The 16906-nt window shown below is 36.3% G+C and overlaps 1 pseudogene; it reads left to right on the top strand.

The window, feature by feature from the left end:
• The first annotated feature begins 6577 nt into the window (after nt 1-6577).
• Nucleotides 6578-7524, top strand: LOC114684299 (annotated as a pseudogene).
• Nucleotides 7525-16906: the final 9382 nt, after the last annotated feature.

Genomic DNA, 16906 nt, shown 5'->3' with positions numbered 1-16906 from the left:
CATGATTAGGCTATGAGGGTAAAGTTATCACTTCTAAAAAATGCTTTGAAGACTCTAGACATCTGTCTGGGGAGATGACTTAGTGGGTAAGAGCAGGCCTTGCTGTGAAGTCATGTGGAACTGTGTTCAAATTCCTAGAATTCATGTGATAATCTGGCATGGTATTCATGCCCAGAAGCCCAGTGCTGTGGGAGGGAAAGACAGCAGTATTGCTGGGGTTTCTTGAACATTAGCCTAGCTCCATGTTCTCAAGGGAATGAGGTGGAAGAGGACATCCTATATTCTTGTCTGGCATCCATAATGTCATTGCAGAGAAAATGGTTTTTTTAAATCGACAGAAGGAGACTTGATTAAGAAAGGAAAAAATAAGTAGAATAAGGAAAAATTATACAAGAGACAAAAAAGAGGACCATGGAAAAATACTTCACATACTCTGCTTTTGAAAAAAAAAAGCCTCAATTCATTTCCTTTTAAAGCGTGGTGTTTATGGAGTACAATATCTCCCATCACAGATAAGAGTGACACTTATGAACTGAAGATGATAACTGTCACATGTTATCGCCAAAAATAATACCCTGGATCTCCAGAAAGTCTGGGCCGGTTTTGGGTCTGTTTCACAAGCTTCAAGGTCTAACTTTGGAATTAGTATTTGTCTTCAGAAACTCTCTTGGGATATCCTACCTGGAATGAAAAACGACATCAATTCCCTGTTGGGTGTCAGATAGGAATTGCTGATACCAGCCTGGAATCCCAAGGCAACAATTTTTATAGTGACCACACAGAAAAGTTTCTCCTTAACATTTGTCTTTTTCTAAATGAATTAAATTTAAGGGTTCCCATAAGGGAGTTGCCTTTTCTTGAGGGACTCATTAATTTTGTAGACATCCCAGGAAGGACACTCAGATATCTGACTAGATCAGTCATGAATGGACTCAGTACTTGTATCAGATTCTATTCTATATTATTGAGGAAGACCTAAGTTTTCTCAGTCAGGGCTTAAATTTGGATTGTTCCATAATATCATGGTTCTCATGGATATTCTTCTCACTCAATTCTACCCCATTCACTGATTTCTAAGGAGTCTCTTTTCTCCTGGGTGCCAGAATATATAGAACACTTTCAACTGTCATGTGGACCTTATAAAGGCACCATGCTATCTTTTTGTTCCCTATGTAAGATGCTCACCAAAAACTTTGTGGACCTTCAGTCTCTATTCACCTATATGAAGATTGGCAAAGTCTTTCTGGGGGAGCTCCCTCAGGCATCTGTGGCAGCAACATCTCAGCAGTGAAGTTAACTTGGTATTTGGTGAGTTTCCTTAGACAGCCAAGGGAACAAAATGAATCTGAAATTGATGACAGATTGTCTAAAAGACTTCATTTCTTTGATATTGATTCTCTTCCCACAAATAATAAAAATACAAGTTCTATAATACTTTATAATTGAAAGTGAGTAATCATGAATATCAAGATTGAATTATGGACCACAAATGAGTTGTTAAAGTTTCCATTATTATTTGCATTACAGACATAGAAAACAGAGATATGATACATGGTTGAATTTTCTAGCATAACATATGTGATAAGATCAGATTAAAACTCCAGTCATCTGCATTTTCGGCATGTCATTGAAACATGAAAAGTTCTATGTGAAAATTATATGTCACATGTTAAAATTTTATTTAAATTTAATTGCATTAGTTGTTCACAAAGTATTATCATGATAACATGTTCTGTAAATCTCTGAAAATATAAGGGAATCTTTTCAAATTTTATTTTTAATTTCTAAAGAAGGGCAGGGAATTCTTGCTTTAAAGAACCCAGTTTAAACTGGATTGTGGTGGCACACACTTTGAATCTCAGCACTTGGAGGAAGAGACAAGAGATTCTCCAAATTTGAGAATAGCCTGGTCTATAAAGAGTTCTAGAATGGTCAGGGCTACACAGAGAAACTCTGTCTCAAGAAAACCAAAAAGAAAGAAAGGAAGGAAGAAAGCAAGGAAGGAAGGAAAGAAAGAAAGAAAGAAAGAAAGAGAAGAGAAGAGAAAGAAAGAAAGAAAGAGAAAAGAAAGAGAGAAAGAACACAACTTAGGAATTAGTTCCTATGTGTGTTATCTTATCTTATGAAGCTAAGTTTAGCAATCATTATTTTTTATTTTCTCAATTGTGGCCAAGACTTGAGTTAATAGTTTAAACTCAGCTAATGTTTGCCTGGTTGTTTTATATGCCGATAAAGTGCAGTGGCCAGGCAGTTGGCAGAAGAATAAGCTTATCATAAAGTTCACAAATGGCATGCCTGTCACCAGAGTTGAGGAAATATGGTGATCAGGGAAAGGTTTACAATGTAGAGTGTGTAAAATTATTGGTATAACAAATATTTCAAATTTTATTTTTGCACTTTCTATTGTTTCAGTTGATCAGTGACTAATCAGTGATCTCTCCTGATCAGTTTAATATTGTTGTCTGTACCAGAAAAAAAATAAACAGAGTGACCATTGGAAAGAGAGAAGTCACAGTCGGTGTGGTCTAAAGTAATTATAGCATAACTCAGGTAGGAATATAAAAATTAATGGAACAAATATTCCATGGCCTTGTGGAATTTAATACAGCAGTAACTAAAATGTTTATCAAAAAATGATTGCTTTAAACATCAGGCTCTCAAAAGGCAATACAGACATTCATAAACAAGTGTATTCTTTATATGAAAATGATAGCAAGGTTGTGATAGTCTCCAACAGCCTTGGGGAAAGTCATAGAATGTTAAGGATGAAAAATGCAATCAGTGGGTTTTCAAAGATTGTTCAATAATGGAGAAAAGTGTTTAATGTCACACAGAGATATAAGTGCACACACAAAGGTGTTTTAAAAGTCTTTGGTAGTGACCTTCAACATGATTCATATCAAATTTTTAAATACAAATTTGTATTTAAATGATGTTTTTAGGTCACGGCCTGATCTTTAGCATATGTGCTCTTTTTCCTTGCAGTTGCTCTATTGAGATTTGTTCTGGCCAACATCAGACTCCAAACATCCATGTCTTGCTTGAATCAAATTTGTTGTGAATCAAATCATGACTGCATCCCCATGCATGCAACATTACTGCCTTGGTTTTCAAGTATTAAGAAGTCAGAACCATTCTTGAAAGTTTTCCTGCACCAAGTTCTGCCTTATTTATTTTTAATGATATGTGATTGTAATTCTGCTGAAATCCCTCCTTTATTATGTTTTTATATTTCTTTAACTTTTACTCATTTTCTTATTATTGAAGGTTTAAAGAGCAACAAAAACTGTGAGAACATGAAGCTCTAAAGCACCTCACCCTCCATTTCAGAAAAGATGAGATAAAAGAGTAAGTATCCAAGGGAAACTCCATCCTGATGGGAAAGCTGGAGGAAGCACCCTCTATACCCAGATAACCCAGGAATGTTACACATTTAGAACATTTGTGTTTATAAATTGTTTACAGGGGCCATGTTCACATTCCCTGTTACACATTAGAGAACCAAGTAATGTCATGTAATGTGATCAGTATGAAAATTAAATTAGCAGGTAAGAGTATTGGGGTTCCAACTCAGATCTAATCATGAAATCCAATTAATCAACTCTATCATCCTTTCTCATCACACTTTCTGAAATGCCAAACATAAAACAAGATTCCTCAGCCATGTAATGGAAAACCATGTATATTCATTGTAATACATTCATACAAAGACAAAGCAATAAATAGAAAGACTCAACTATATTAACCCACAATGCCAATAGTTAATGTTTCCAGGCATATTCTATCATTTTTAAATATATATAATTATATTTAAGTGGTATGTTGTTTTAAAAACTCATTTTCATGAGCTTTCTAAATCTTGTTAGATTTTCCAGTGTCATTTCAAATTATTTCAGAGACTTGCACCATAGGCCTAGTAAACCAACAATAAGCTTTCTTTTCATGTTGGTACTTTGAGTTTTTTCTCTTTTATTTATTTGATTTTCATCCTGACCACATTTTCCCCTCCCTCCTGTCCTCCTATCTTCCTACCTCTGCTCTGCTTCCCCCACCCACCCATTCCTCCATTTCAATTCAGAGAACTGCAGGCCTCCCATGGATAATTTACAAATCATGGCATATCAAGTATCATTCTTGATACTTCAATTTTCATTTGCTCCATTCCATTGAAAATTATGGCAAAACTCCATGTCTATATATGAAAACAAATTTCTGAAAGTAAAGTGTATGTGTTTCTTCAACTCTTTCATTATACATTACCAAGATGTATATATATATATATATATATATATATATATATATATATATATATATATATATATATTAATTGATATATCAATTACACCCAGGTTGATATTTGGAACATTCCTGTCATTCAAACTTGAATGTGATCAGCATTTATCATTCTTTCATTATAGTCACTTTCCACCCAGAAAGTTGTTTCCCATTTGTCTATTTGTTTGAAGACTAATGAAACTGGATTTTATTTATTTGTTTACCTTTATGTTTCTTAAAAATTTTCAACATTTTTTCTAATGGGAAGATTGTTTTTGCCTAATTATAAAACATCACTTGTTATTAAATGTGCTCAATGTGTTCTTCATTCAGATAATTTATACATTCTTTATCTTGCCCAAGTAAATGAATTCTGCCCTTTGATTATTTAGTTAAATATATTTATGTACCTTGAGATATTAAAAATCATGTGTACTTTTTAGCTTTTAGCTTTTCTTTACTTTTGAAAGTACTTAAGTCTTCCCAACGAAAAGTTTTTATGTATACAATTTGAAAAATAACTACAAAAATGATTATTCTTTCACCATGTTAAGTTGTTGAGTCTTTGTAACTGTGTTGAAATAGTAATGACTGCCAATTGATATACATTTACTGGGTGATCAGCCAGTGCTGTTCTAAATACTTTCATTCATGTCTCTAGAGAACATTTACATAATTTCACTTCTTGTGGCCTGTCTGATTGTATAAATTTTGCTTTAAATATATGCAGTTATTTTACACTTGTAGATTATATTATTATATGTATATAGTTATGCACATGTATTTTATATCATATGTTTTATTGTTACTGGCAATTTATTTTTTGATTTTCATAATTTTTGCATTAACAGTTCATTTTAAAGTATATTTTATGTGTGATTCTTCAAAATATATTATTTTACTTGGTGGTTTCCTAGTCTGGAGATATATATTCTAATTAAGCACCCAGGAACCTAGAGGATTTATTGAAAAGTTGTTTTGATTACAGTTAAGAAGACATATTCCTATGCCATGCCCTTGTAACTCTCAAACACTTTTTCTACTGCTTCAGAAACAGAAGTCACTATGGCTAGGTATATAATTTGTTTTTACAATCTTTTTCTTAAAACTATAACATGCTATTGTTATCTTTTTTAAATATAATTGCAATCGATATTATTATTATCCAATGTAATTATTGCAATTGATATAATTATTTTCCAATATTTTATACACATATGTCTCTCTTTATTTCATCTAATAATTTTCATGTATAATTTAATTTTGCTACTACATTTTGGTTTCAGGTAACACTACTCTGATCATAATATAATTCTGTTTAATTCATTGTCATATAAATTATTATCTGAGTTTAAAAGGTTTGGGTCACAGTAGGAAATTTAGAAAAAAATTTAAATAAGGGGAAATATATAAAAAGTATATGGCAGAAAAGATTATAAAAGATCAGACTCAAGATGATTGTCTAGTTTGATGTGAGTTCAAAACTGGATGTAAAATGAATGTATCATAACTATTAGAGTATGACCACATTGTGGGGTATGATAAAGCTATGAGAAGAACAGAGTATTACTAGACAGAATTGCAAGAGCAACCTGAGCAACGTTTGCAGATATGATGTGGAAACTGTTTACAATAAAGTACATATGATATCATTACATACAGGAATTGAAATATAGTTAAGCTAATCTGCAATGATAAAAGCCAAAAGAGTGGTTATCATTGTGGTACCTAAATATTAAAGAGGTAGGAAAGGTATCTGTATACTTATTATTGTGTATGTTCATCTTGGTAGTGACTTGATTTTATTGCAAACATAATTAAGATCTTTACTTGGACTTCACACACCACTATCTGCATATGTTCTAGCTGAGTAAAGTGTATGCTAAACATGTGAACAGTGCATCCATTTATTTAATTTTAAACATACTAACAATATTTCTTTATAATTATTAAATACATGTACAAAAACACCCTTCTACATACAAACAAAATTTTAACATTTCTCAGTTAAAATGCTAAGACAAATTGGTAAAGGTATTTGAGCCAAAGAATCTATAAATTTTATCTGGAATTTGTCCATAGATAAGCATTTCCATTACTATAGTATGAAGGTTTCTAAGGAAAAATATGTCGGAATTTTAACTGTGAATTCATTTCCCAACATTGGAATTGAAACTGAATTTTAAGAAGGAAATCACAGAGCGAAGCTCAGATTCAGACTCTGCTTTTCCTCAGGCGTGAAACAACTCAGTAAATGAGAGATTCCCACCCCACCCCACCCACTTTTTTTTTTCCAGAAGACATGCTGTCTAGTAAACCTGTCCTCAACCAGTCTGGGTCCCCTGAGTTCGTATTCCGGGTGTTCACCAATGTCCCTGAATTCCAGGCTCTCCTCTTCACACTCTTTCTCCTCCTCTATCTGATGATCCTCTGTGGAAACACAGCCATCATCTGGGTGGTGTGCACGCAAAGCTCACTGCGCACGCCCATGTATTTCTTCCTGGGCAGTCTATCTCTCTTGGAAATCTGGTACACCACAGATGTGGTGCCCTTAATGCTTTCCAACATCTTTGGGGCCCAGAAGCCCATATCGTTAGCTGGTTGTGGGACACAAATGTTCTTCTTTGTAACTCTAGGAAGCACTGACTGCTTTCTATTGGCAGTCATGGCCTACGACCGTTATGTGGCCATCTGTCATCCTCTGCACTACAGTCTCATCATGACCCGGAATCTGTGCGTCCAGATGGTGCTTGGTTCCTTGGCCTGGCACTCTTTCTTTCTCTGCAGCTCACCGCCTTAATTTTCACCTTGCCCTTCTGTGGACACCACAGGGAAATCAACCACTTCCTCTGCGATGTGCCTCCAGTTCTGCGCCTAGCCTGTGCTGACATCCGTGTGCACCAGGCAGTCCTTTATGTTGTGGGTATCCTGGTGCTGACAGTCCCATTCTTGTTGATTTGCATCTCCTATGTATTCATTGCTTTCACCATCCTGCGCATGCGCTCTGCAGAAGGCCGCCAGAGGGCCTTTTCCACCTGTTCCTCGCACCTCACTGTGGTCTTGCTACAGTATGGATGCTGTAGCCTAGTGTACCTGAGGCCCCGTTCCAGCACCTCAGAGGATGAGGACCGCCAAATTGCCTTGGTTTACACATTTGTAACCCCATTACTCAACCCTCTGATTTACACCCTTCGAAATAAAGATGTCAAAGGTGCGCTGAGGAACTCCATCTTCCATAAAACAGTCTGAGTGGAGTTAAATGGATCAGAAGACAACAGAGCACTTGGGTGGGTAACTGTCAGTTAAATCATTCAACTGAAAAGGACAATCATATTATTTACTGTCTTTGACATCTGGATTTTTTTTTTTTTTTTTACCATGCGTTGTCCAGGATAGCCAGACTCACCTTTTTTTGAACTCCTACAATAATTTTAAAAGTTGAATACAGCTTCCAATATGGAAACACTGCTCTACTTCACTCTGTTTTTATGATTCTCAGTTCATACGGTGCAATTGTTTTCTTGGGAACCTCACACACATGCTGCATTTGAGTAAAGGCTGCTGTCTGTTTACAGGCAGCCTCCTGAGGAGGCAGGGATGCTCATTCTATAAAGGGGATTACTTACATATTGAGAAGAGTGAATATTTTCCAAAATAAATCTCTTTCTCTGTGTTTGATGTGAAGATACAGTCAGTAATTGCTTATTTAATGTATGAGTTTCCTTCATAGCAGATTTTTCCACTGAGGCCTTCATTTTCCTCTGCTGTTAAGAAAGCAGGAATTAGCTGTAGCTGGAGTTTTCTCTCTGGGTCCTGACAAGACCCAGCAGTCCGACAGCCCACTTACATCTCTCTTGTTATGGCAGCAGCTGGCATCTCTATGCCTCAGCCTTCCACTTCCTGAATTCTCTTCTCTCCTTGTCCCACCTATACATCCTGCCTGGCTACTGAACAATCAGTGTTTTGTTTATTAACCAATCAGAGCAACACATTTGACATACAGATAATCCCACAGTACTTCCCCTTTTCTTTTTATCAAAAAGGAAGTTTTTAACTTTCACATAGTAAAATTACAAATAACAAGACAATTATCAAGCAAGAATTACAGTTATAATAGCTAGTCTATTTATCATAACTAGTCTATTTGGCAAAATTAAAGAAGATATTATATCTATCTTATATTTGTGAGTCTAAAGTTTTATATCTAACTTATCTTTTATCATAACTAAGGAAAATTATAACTATCTCTAGTCTTCAACTATATCAAAGACCTCAGAAGGATATAATACTATCTGAGAAATGGGAGAAAGATACAAGCAACTTTTGGGAGTCTTGCAAGAGTAGACAGAGACAGTTGGCAGCCTGGACAGTCATCCAAAGTTCTCTTGTAAAGTTGGGGCATCTATCTTCGGCCTATAGGGCTAGAGTCTCTCAGTCATTTTTCTCTGTGTCTTGTAGAATATCTGGCAGTTTCCTCTGAGAAGCAGGAGCCTGAAGGACCATTTCACCAAGCAAAGCTCAGTGGTCACCTTCCTATGGGTCCTACATGTCCAGTTGATCAAGCAGTCCAGGCAAGAACAGTTTCTTGACCAAATGGCTATTTTTGTCAAGAAGAAGATAAACTCCATATAGAGTGTCTTTGATGCCATCCTCCTCTTTGAAGTAAATTGGTGCTGGCAGGAGCAGACATGTCTCACTGTCCAGAACGTCTAAATTTTAAAATATTTTAAATGCCATACTCTGTAGGTCTTTGAAGTGTTTGAAGATTACCTATCTATTTGAAATATAGCTATATATACCTAGAAGACTTAACTAACATGACTACAAGTATGATTATCATAGATGATTAATTATTAATCTATTCCTTAATTATCCATTACAAGTTTAATGAGTTACATAAACATAATACCTCAAATGAGAGTAGAAATACATATACATTATAACAAAATTAACTTCAAATTTGTACCAATAAACTAAAATCTATACCAATGTAAAACATTTCAAATAAGTGGTTGATTTTTAAAAGTAGGTTCAACAATCTACCCTTTTATCCTATCATTATCTATAGTACCCACTTTTCTTCTTTAGAAAGAAATCACATTTATAAACAACTTGATTTAAATAAAAATATTGTTTTTTCTCTGTCCCACACCAGAGGGCTCTTATGATATGGGACAAAAGAAAATTTTAACTTTTTTTTTTAAGCAACATGTTTGGGTTTAGAGAAAGAGTGAGCCAATTTCATCTCAAATCCAGCTTGGTATATTTGGGAATTTGGACGTATCTTCTCTTACTACTTCCTGCTGGAGGGGGCACTATATCTTATGGGGACAGAAAGAAAATTTTAGGATTATGGGGTAGTCTGTGAGGCTGTATTGTCGGAGCCAATTGCCTTGAAACCATTTTGGATGTTGGATCATCTGGGTCATGGTGTCATTGGAGACCTTTCAGTGGTCTTGGCTGGTCAGACCTGATGTATCTTAATCTGGAACAAATCCATAGCCTCTGGCTTTCTGTGGAAACAAAAGCAGAGACTCCTTTTAAAAGCAACGTATCCTTAAATCCAAATTTTGAAGTCAAGGTATCTTTAAAATATACATAAAATATATATATTTTTAACTCAACAGCTTTTATGATCAAATGTTTTTCTGCAGTTAAAAATCCCAAAGACAGCATAATCCAGATTCTCTGTGTTATATCTATCTATACGTGGCTTATATTTTATATTACCTTTACTGTCTCTTTAAAGACCTCTTTTAAAAAACTTTTTTTTAATATAACTGTTTATATTTCTTTCTTTTTCCTTCCAAGCCTAAGTACATTCTTACACATATTATAAACCATTTAGAGGTTTATTCCATTTGATTCTGTCTTATTATGAATCTATCATTTTATTTATTTATTATTATTATTATTATTATTATTATTATTATTATTTTACATTTTTCAAGACAGGGTTTCTCTGTGGTAGATTTGCGCCTTTCTTGGAACTCACTTTTGTAGCCCAGGCTGGCCTCAAACTCAGATATCCGCCTGTCTCTGCCTCCCAAGTGCTGGGATTAAAGGCGTGTGCCACCACTGCCTGGCGAATCTATCATTTTAAACTGCAGCAATTGTAAGACCAAAATGGCTGCTGTGGCTGCTGGCTCCACCCACCTCAGCTTCCCAACATGGCAGTGGTACATTTATCACCAGCTCTGGGAGCCATCAACTCTTAGAAACAGTGGGTCTATGCTTCTATCAAAACAGTGTGTAGCCCAGAAACCTTTTTTTTTTTTTTGTACTAGCAAAGGCTAAATCCACCACTCAGCATAATGTGCTGCTTGCAGATGCCTCATTCCTGACATACTGTTGGTCAAATGTGCACACCAGGAACCTGCCAACTAGAGAGAGACAACTAGGAAGCTGTTGTTAGTTCCATTTTAGAATCCCCCCCTCAGGTTTTAGGTGGAAACTCTTACCCTATGTTGGGTGCCATTTATAGCTGGAGTATTCTCTCTGGGTCCTGCCAAGCCCTGGCAGTCCGACAGCCCACTTACATCTCGCTTGTCCTGGCGGTGGCTGGCGTCTCTATGCCACAGCCTTCCACTTCCCAGAATTCTCCTCTCTCCTTGTCCTACCTATATGTCCTGTCTGGCTACTGACCAATCAGTGTTTTATTTATTAACCAATTAGAGCAACACATTTGACATACAGAGCATCCCACAGCAATTAGCTTTCACTGGCTAAGCACTATGGCCAACTAGGCTAATGTATCAAGACCTAACCCTTGTGGTTGCCAGCATGAAGCACTGTGCTGGGAAATCTGGCATCGAGGTTTACTCTTCCACCCTCCTCTTCACTTCCTTTCTTTCTGGATGACTCCTGGTTCAGGATGCTCTGCACTACCCTTCCTCCCACTTCTGCTTGAGGCTGGTACTTGTCTGTGTATTTCCCTTCCAGTTTATAGGCACGAAGTGAAACACTCAAGTAAATATACATCTAAGTAGAAGTCACTAATCTCTGTTGTTCACAGTATATTCTCTTTGCTCAGTTTCCTCCTGTACTGCCATGAACAGTGCTCATTTGTACCTCTCCCAGGACAGGTATTGGAATTTGCTAAGTCCAGGCCATAAGATGAAAAGAGGAAAACTCATTAGCTCTAAAGTCCATGTGCTTTAGAGCTGACCTGAGTAATTAGCATAAATTCCCTGAATATATTATTCATTTGTCTAGCAATGGTCCTGAAATGTTATAACTGTCTGAGTCTATAATTTACTGGAGTATTAAAAAAAATGCCTCAGTGAAATAAACGGCTTGAAACCAAGAAACTAAGATTAATCTACCAGGGTACAACAGTAGACTAATATCCAATCAATTAATTTTATGCACATACTTCATATGATTGACAGTATGATGGAATGACATAATAAAAACTATATATGTCATGGTGAAGAGGACTACTTGTAGGGGTCAGCTTTCTACTTCATCCAGGAATTGAACTCAGGTCATCAGTCTTGGCACCAGATGCCATTACCCATTGACTCATCTCATAGCTTGACTACCTCATTCTGTCTAATAACACCACCTATTTCAGTCTCTGATGATTCTATATTGTCTAAGCTGATAATGAATCATTGTGCCAATAATCCCCACACAAAATATTGCTTGTCTTATGAACTCAGAAGAAAAGCCTTAGTAAAAATATAGGTTTTGACTTCATACTTGGTCACATAAAAACTTCCTACATGTAGATACAAACAGAATATGAAAGTTCAGTAATAGTTTCTGTGTTATTACTGGGCTAATGGAAAACATAAAATAAGGAGGGACAAAGACCAGGTATTGGTGACTCATGCCTTTAATCCCAGCACTTGGGAGGCAGAGTCAAGAGGATCTCTGTGAGTTCAAGGCCAGCCTGGTCTACAGAGTGAGTTCCAGGATAGACTTCAAAGCTACACAGAGAAACCATGTCTCAAAAAAATAAAAAAGGTGGGGGGCAGAGAGACATGGTTATAAACACACATTCTTTTCTCTGGTCCATGGACCTTGAGTGAGAATTTTCCTTCTACCGTGATTGCATGTTACATGAATAGATCAGAGGAAGAACTTGCCCTGGCTCTTAAGTGTTTGTTGTGAAAAATGACTCTTGAAGTAACAGACTTTGTTACACTAATTTTCATTTACCACGGGCTAAATTTCCTAAATTCCTCATCCTCTCTTTTAACCTATTAATGTCCAAAGAAAATATGAAGACTTAAACTCATACTTATGATTCTATTGTTCATAAAACTCCTCATTAGAACTATAATAAACTAATTACTCTTAAATATCCTTCATATTCAAATCACCAAAATAAAGATTCTAGCTTTACCCACATTTCTTTATTTCTAGTTAGAGGTACATAGACAGATATACAGCAGATAGATAGATAGATGATAGATAGATAGATAGATGATAGACAGATATGATAGGTAGATAGATAATAGATAGGCTGATATATAAATAGATAGACACCTATTTCTTTTCATTACTTATTAATTTTAGATATTAGTTAACCCATGAAGCATACATGTAATAACAACAGTTAATACACATGTTTGTTTCTCCTACTGAGTACACAATGAATATATTTATTTGAATGACAATAACATCATGTAGGGAGGTACACGTAAATGTTAGAAGAAAAGAAATAGTAATTAAGCAGCATTTCTGACTATGCAACCTCCCTTCTCTTCGTGTGTTTTGGGGTAAGATCTTGGCTTCCCAGTGTTTTGGGAACCATTTGATTCTCCCCTTCTATATCATTAACCTTTAATATTAAGAGTTCAGGTACCCATGGATTGCTCAGGCCTAAATAGGATAACTATATCATATCTGCTCTACACGTGGTGCAAAGAACATTGAAGAAGAGGGACCAGATAGACTGTAAGAGTCACAGGTTGAGAAGAATTGCTGCAAAACTCTTCTTTGAACAAAACACAGTGTTGCCTTCAGGAACTCAAAGTGTCCTTGGCTGACTCTACAAGACTGAGTAATCTAAAATTCCACCATGGCAGATTGATTCCCAATTTTCTGAGAAATCACCACACTGACCTCCAAATTGGCTGTACACGTTTGCACTCCCACCAACAGTGGAAAAGTGCTCCCCTTGCTCCACATCCTCTCCAACATAAGCTGTTATCAGTGTTTTTCATCTTAGCCATTCTAACAAATGTAAGACAGTATCACAGAGTTGTTGTGATTTGCATTTCCCTGGTGACTAAGGACATTGACTAATTCCTTAAATATCTTTCAGCCATTTGACATTCTTCTGTTGAGAATTCTCTGTCAAGCTCTGTAGGCCATTTTTTAATGGGATTGTTTGGTATTTTGATGTCTAGTTTCTTTAATTCTTTATATATTTGGAATCAATCCACCTCAAGGCCCAGCTATACAACTCTTGGTCATATATCCAAGGAATGCTCAATTATATCACAAGGACACATGTTCAATTCTGTTCATCCAGCATTATTATTCATAATAGTCAGATCCTGGAAACAACCTAGATGCCCCTAAACCGAAGAATAGATAAGGGTATATGGTACATATACACAGTGGAGTACTATTCAGCAGTAAAGAACAACATCATGAAATTTGCAGTCAAATTGATGGAACTAGAAAATATCATCCTAAATGAGGTAACCCAGATTCAGAAGACAAACATGGTATGCACTCACTCATAAGTGGATAATAGATGTAAAGCAAAGGATAATCAGACTACAATCCAGAAAAGCTAGCAAATAAAGAGGACCCTAAGAGGGACACATGGATTGTCCTGAGAAGGAGAAATAGATGAGATCTCCATGAGTAAACTGGGGGTGAGGGGGAGCAATATAGGGTAGGAGATGGGGGATGAGAACATAAGAGAATGGATAGTTGAGCTGGAACAGGGATGGAGTGGGAGAGCAATGAAAGAGATACTGTGATAGAGAGAGACATCATGGAGATAGGGAGAAACCAGGTGCTTAGGAGGTTCCCAGGAATACACAAAGATAACCCCAGCAACTGTGGAAAGGGTGCCTGAACTGGGCTTATCTCAGTAACCAGATCAGTGAATACCCTAACTGTCATTATAGAGCCTTCATCCTCTATAATTGATGGAAGCAGATGCAGAAATCCACAGCTGAACACCAAGCCAAGCTACAGGAGTCCAGTTGAAGAGAGAGAAAAGGATTCTATAAACAAGGGCATTAAGATCATGATGGAGAAACTTACAGAGACAACCAAACCAAACTAGTGGGAACTCATAAGCTTTAGACCAATAGCTGTGCAGCCTTCTTGTCTAGGCCTCTACATAAGCAAGACAGTTGTATAGGTTGATCTTCTTAAGCTGTCCCCTGGCAGTAGATCAGGATCCATCCCTAGTACATGAGCTGGCTTTTTGGAGCCACTATATATGGGGAGACAAAGCCTTGATACAGAGGGAGGGCCTTGGTCCTGCCTCAACTGAATATACCAGGCTTTCCTGACTCTCCATGTCTGAGGGTGGAATGTGAGGTAAGTTGCAGAGGAGGCTGGGGAAGGGAAGAAGAAAGAGGGGAATCTGTGGTTGGTATGTAAAATGATTTAAAAAAAACTTTAATTAAAATAAATAAATAAATAAATAAATAAATAAATAAATAAATAAATAAATTCAACCATGGGTGCCAGAGGGGCTCATTAAATCCCACCCCTACCTGAGGAATGTTAGCCAGTGAAGTAAAATTAAGTTGTTTGCTTCAGAAAGCCCTTATCTTATTTATGACAACACCAAATAAATACTTTGGAAACATATTCATTTGTGATGACTCTAGTTTCTGCAATCAGACCACAAAATGAACAAATGTCTTTTAGATGAATATTTTCCCAACATATATTCAATAAATGTGCATACCTTTGACCTATGAATGGTATATTCTATGACTGTGACATTTTAAGAGAATTTTAGTTTTGCTGAATGGGTTATATTATGCATATATATTTTAGGAATTTGTCTCAATGAGTATAGCTTATAGTTTCCATTACAGCTAATGAAGTTTATATTATATTGCTAAAACATAAAAGAGATTTTCATTTATATTCACAAAATCTTACTAGTCATGCTTATAAGAAAAGTACATACTTATGCATAAATATTTTGTCTCTACCTTTTCTTGTTCTTCTCTTTCTTTTTTCTTTTATTGAAAAGAGATTTTTTTTCACACAATAAATTCTGACTTTGGTTTCCCCTTCCTCTACTCCTCTCAGTGCCTCTTCACCTTCCCTTCCAACTTAATCCACCCCTTCTGTCTCTTGTTCAAAGACAGACAACTAAACAGTAATAATAAGAAACAAATCAGAATAAGAGAAACAAAAGAAAAATAGCTCATGAAAAGGCACAAGAAATCGATACAGGCTCAGAGACTAACTCATTCACATATTCAGAAAAATCCTTGAAAGACAGAACTAGAAGATATATTATATATGCAAAACCCATGGGTAAAATCATAAATGAATAATAAACAGACAAATAAATAAATAAAAGCAAAAATAAAGTAAAAAGGAGACTTGACAACATTATGAGACAAGAAACCTCTAAAGATGTCATTGAGTTCATTTTCTGTTGTCTATCTACTACTGGGCATACCATCTATGCTTATGAATAGTTTTTGTTTCCCTGGTGAGACTCCCTAGCAAAATTTTTTTTTGGATTTGCATGTAGTTATTAATCAGAGATGATTTCTTGTTGAGGTGAGGGCATGTGACCACTTCTCCTTTCAGCTCAAGGATATTGTTTAGTGCAGACCCATGAGGATCTGTGCATATTGCTTTAGTCTCCGTGAGTCTATATGTGTATTGGTAATGCCTTTTTTGGTGAGCCTTGTTTCCTTGGTGTCTGCTATCCCATCCTGCTCTTACACTCTGTCTGCCTCCTCTTCCAGAAGATTCCCTGAGCCTTGATGGGAGGGATTTGACAAAAACCATCCAGTTTAGAGATGAGCATTCAGAGGTTTCTGACTCACTCCATATTGTCTGGCTGTGAATCTCTGTGTTTCTATTGTTCCAATCTAATGCAGGAACAGGCTTCTCTGACAATGGCTAAGAAAGACACTGATCTATGAGTATAGCAGAATGTCATCAGGAGTCATTTTATTGCTACATTCCTTTTGTAGCAATAATATTTGGTTTTCTCCTAGTCTCTGGATTACCTGTTTTGGGTTCTGGGTCATCATAGCATCATAAGTCATGGGGTTCATCTCATGGAATAGGCCTTAAATCAAGCCAGATATTAGTTGGTTATGCCCACAAGTTTTGTGCAATCGTTTCTCTAGTATACATTGCTGGCAGGACACTATTGTATATCTAAAGATTTGTAACTGGGTTGGTGTTTTCATGTATCTTTTGGTAGCTTGTGGAGTATCTTCTGGAACCCAGAACACTAGCCAGTAAGAGTAAAGGCTATATAGGTAGGCACAAGCTTTATTTATCTATGTTCAATGAGTTGTGCAGGTATTATTTTCAGCAATAGGGCCTTTCTTTTCAGTTTGTGGAGAGCAGCCTATAGCTTTGCAATAGCCTGGATGTTTGGAAATTCTCACAGGACTCCTTTGCCCAGCAACTCATTTAGATGTAACTCATCCCTGGTTAAAGC

This window comes from Peromyscus leucopus, unplaced genomic scaffold, assembly GCF_004664715.2.
Source record: "Peromyscus leucopus breed LL Stock unplaced genomic scaffold, UCI_PerLeu_2.1 scaffold_1035, whole genome shotgun sequence".
In the NCBI taxonomy this organism is placed as follows: Eukaryota; Metazoa; Chordata; class Mammalia; order Rodentia; family Cricetidae; genus Peromyscus; species Peromyscus leucopus.
This window is presented reverse-complemented; position numbering and strand designations above follow the sequence as displayed.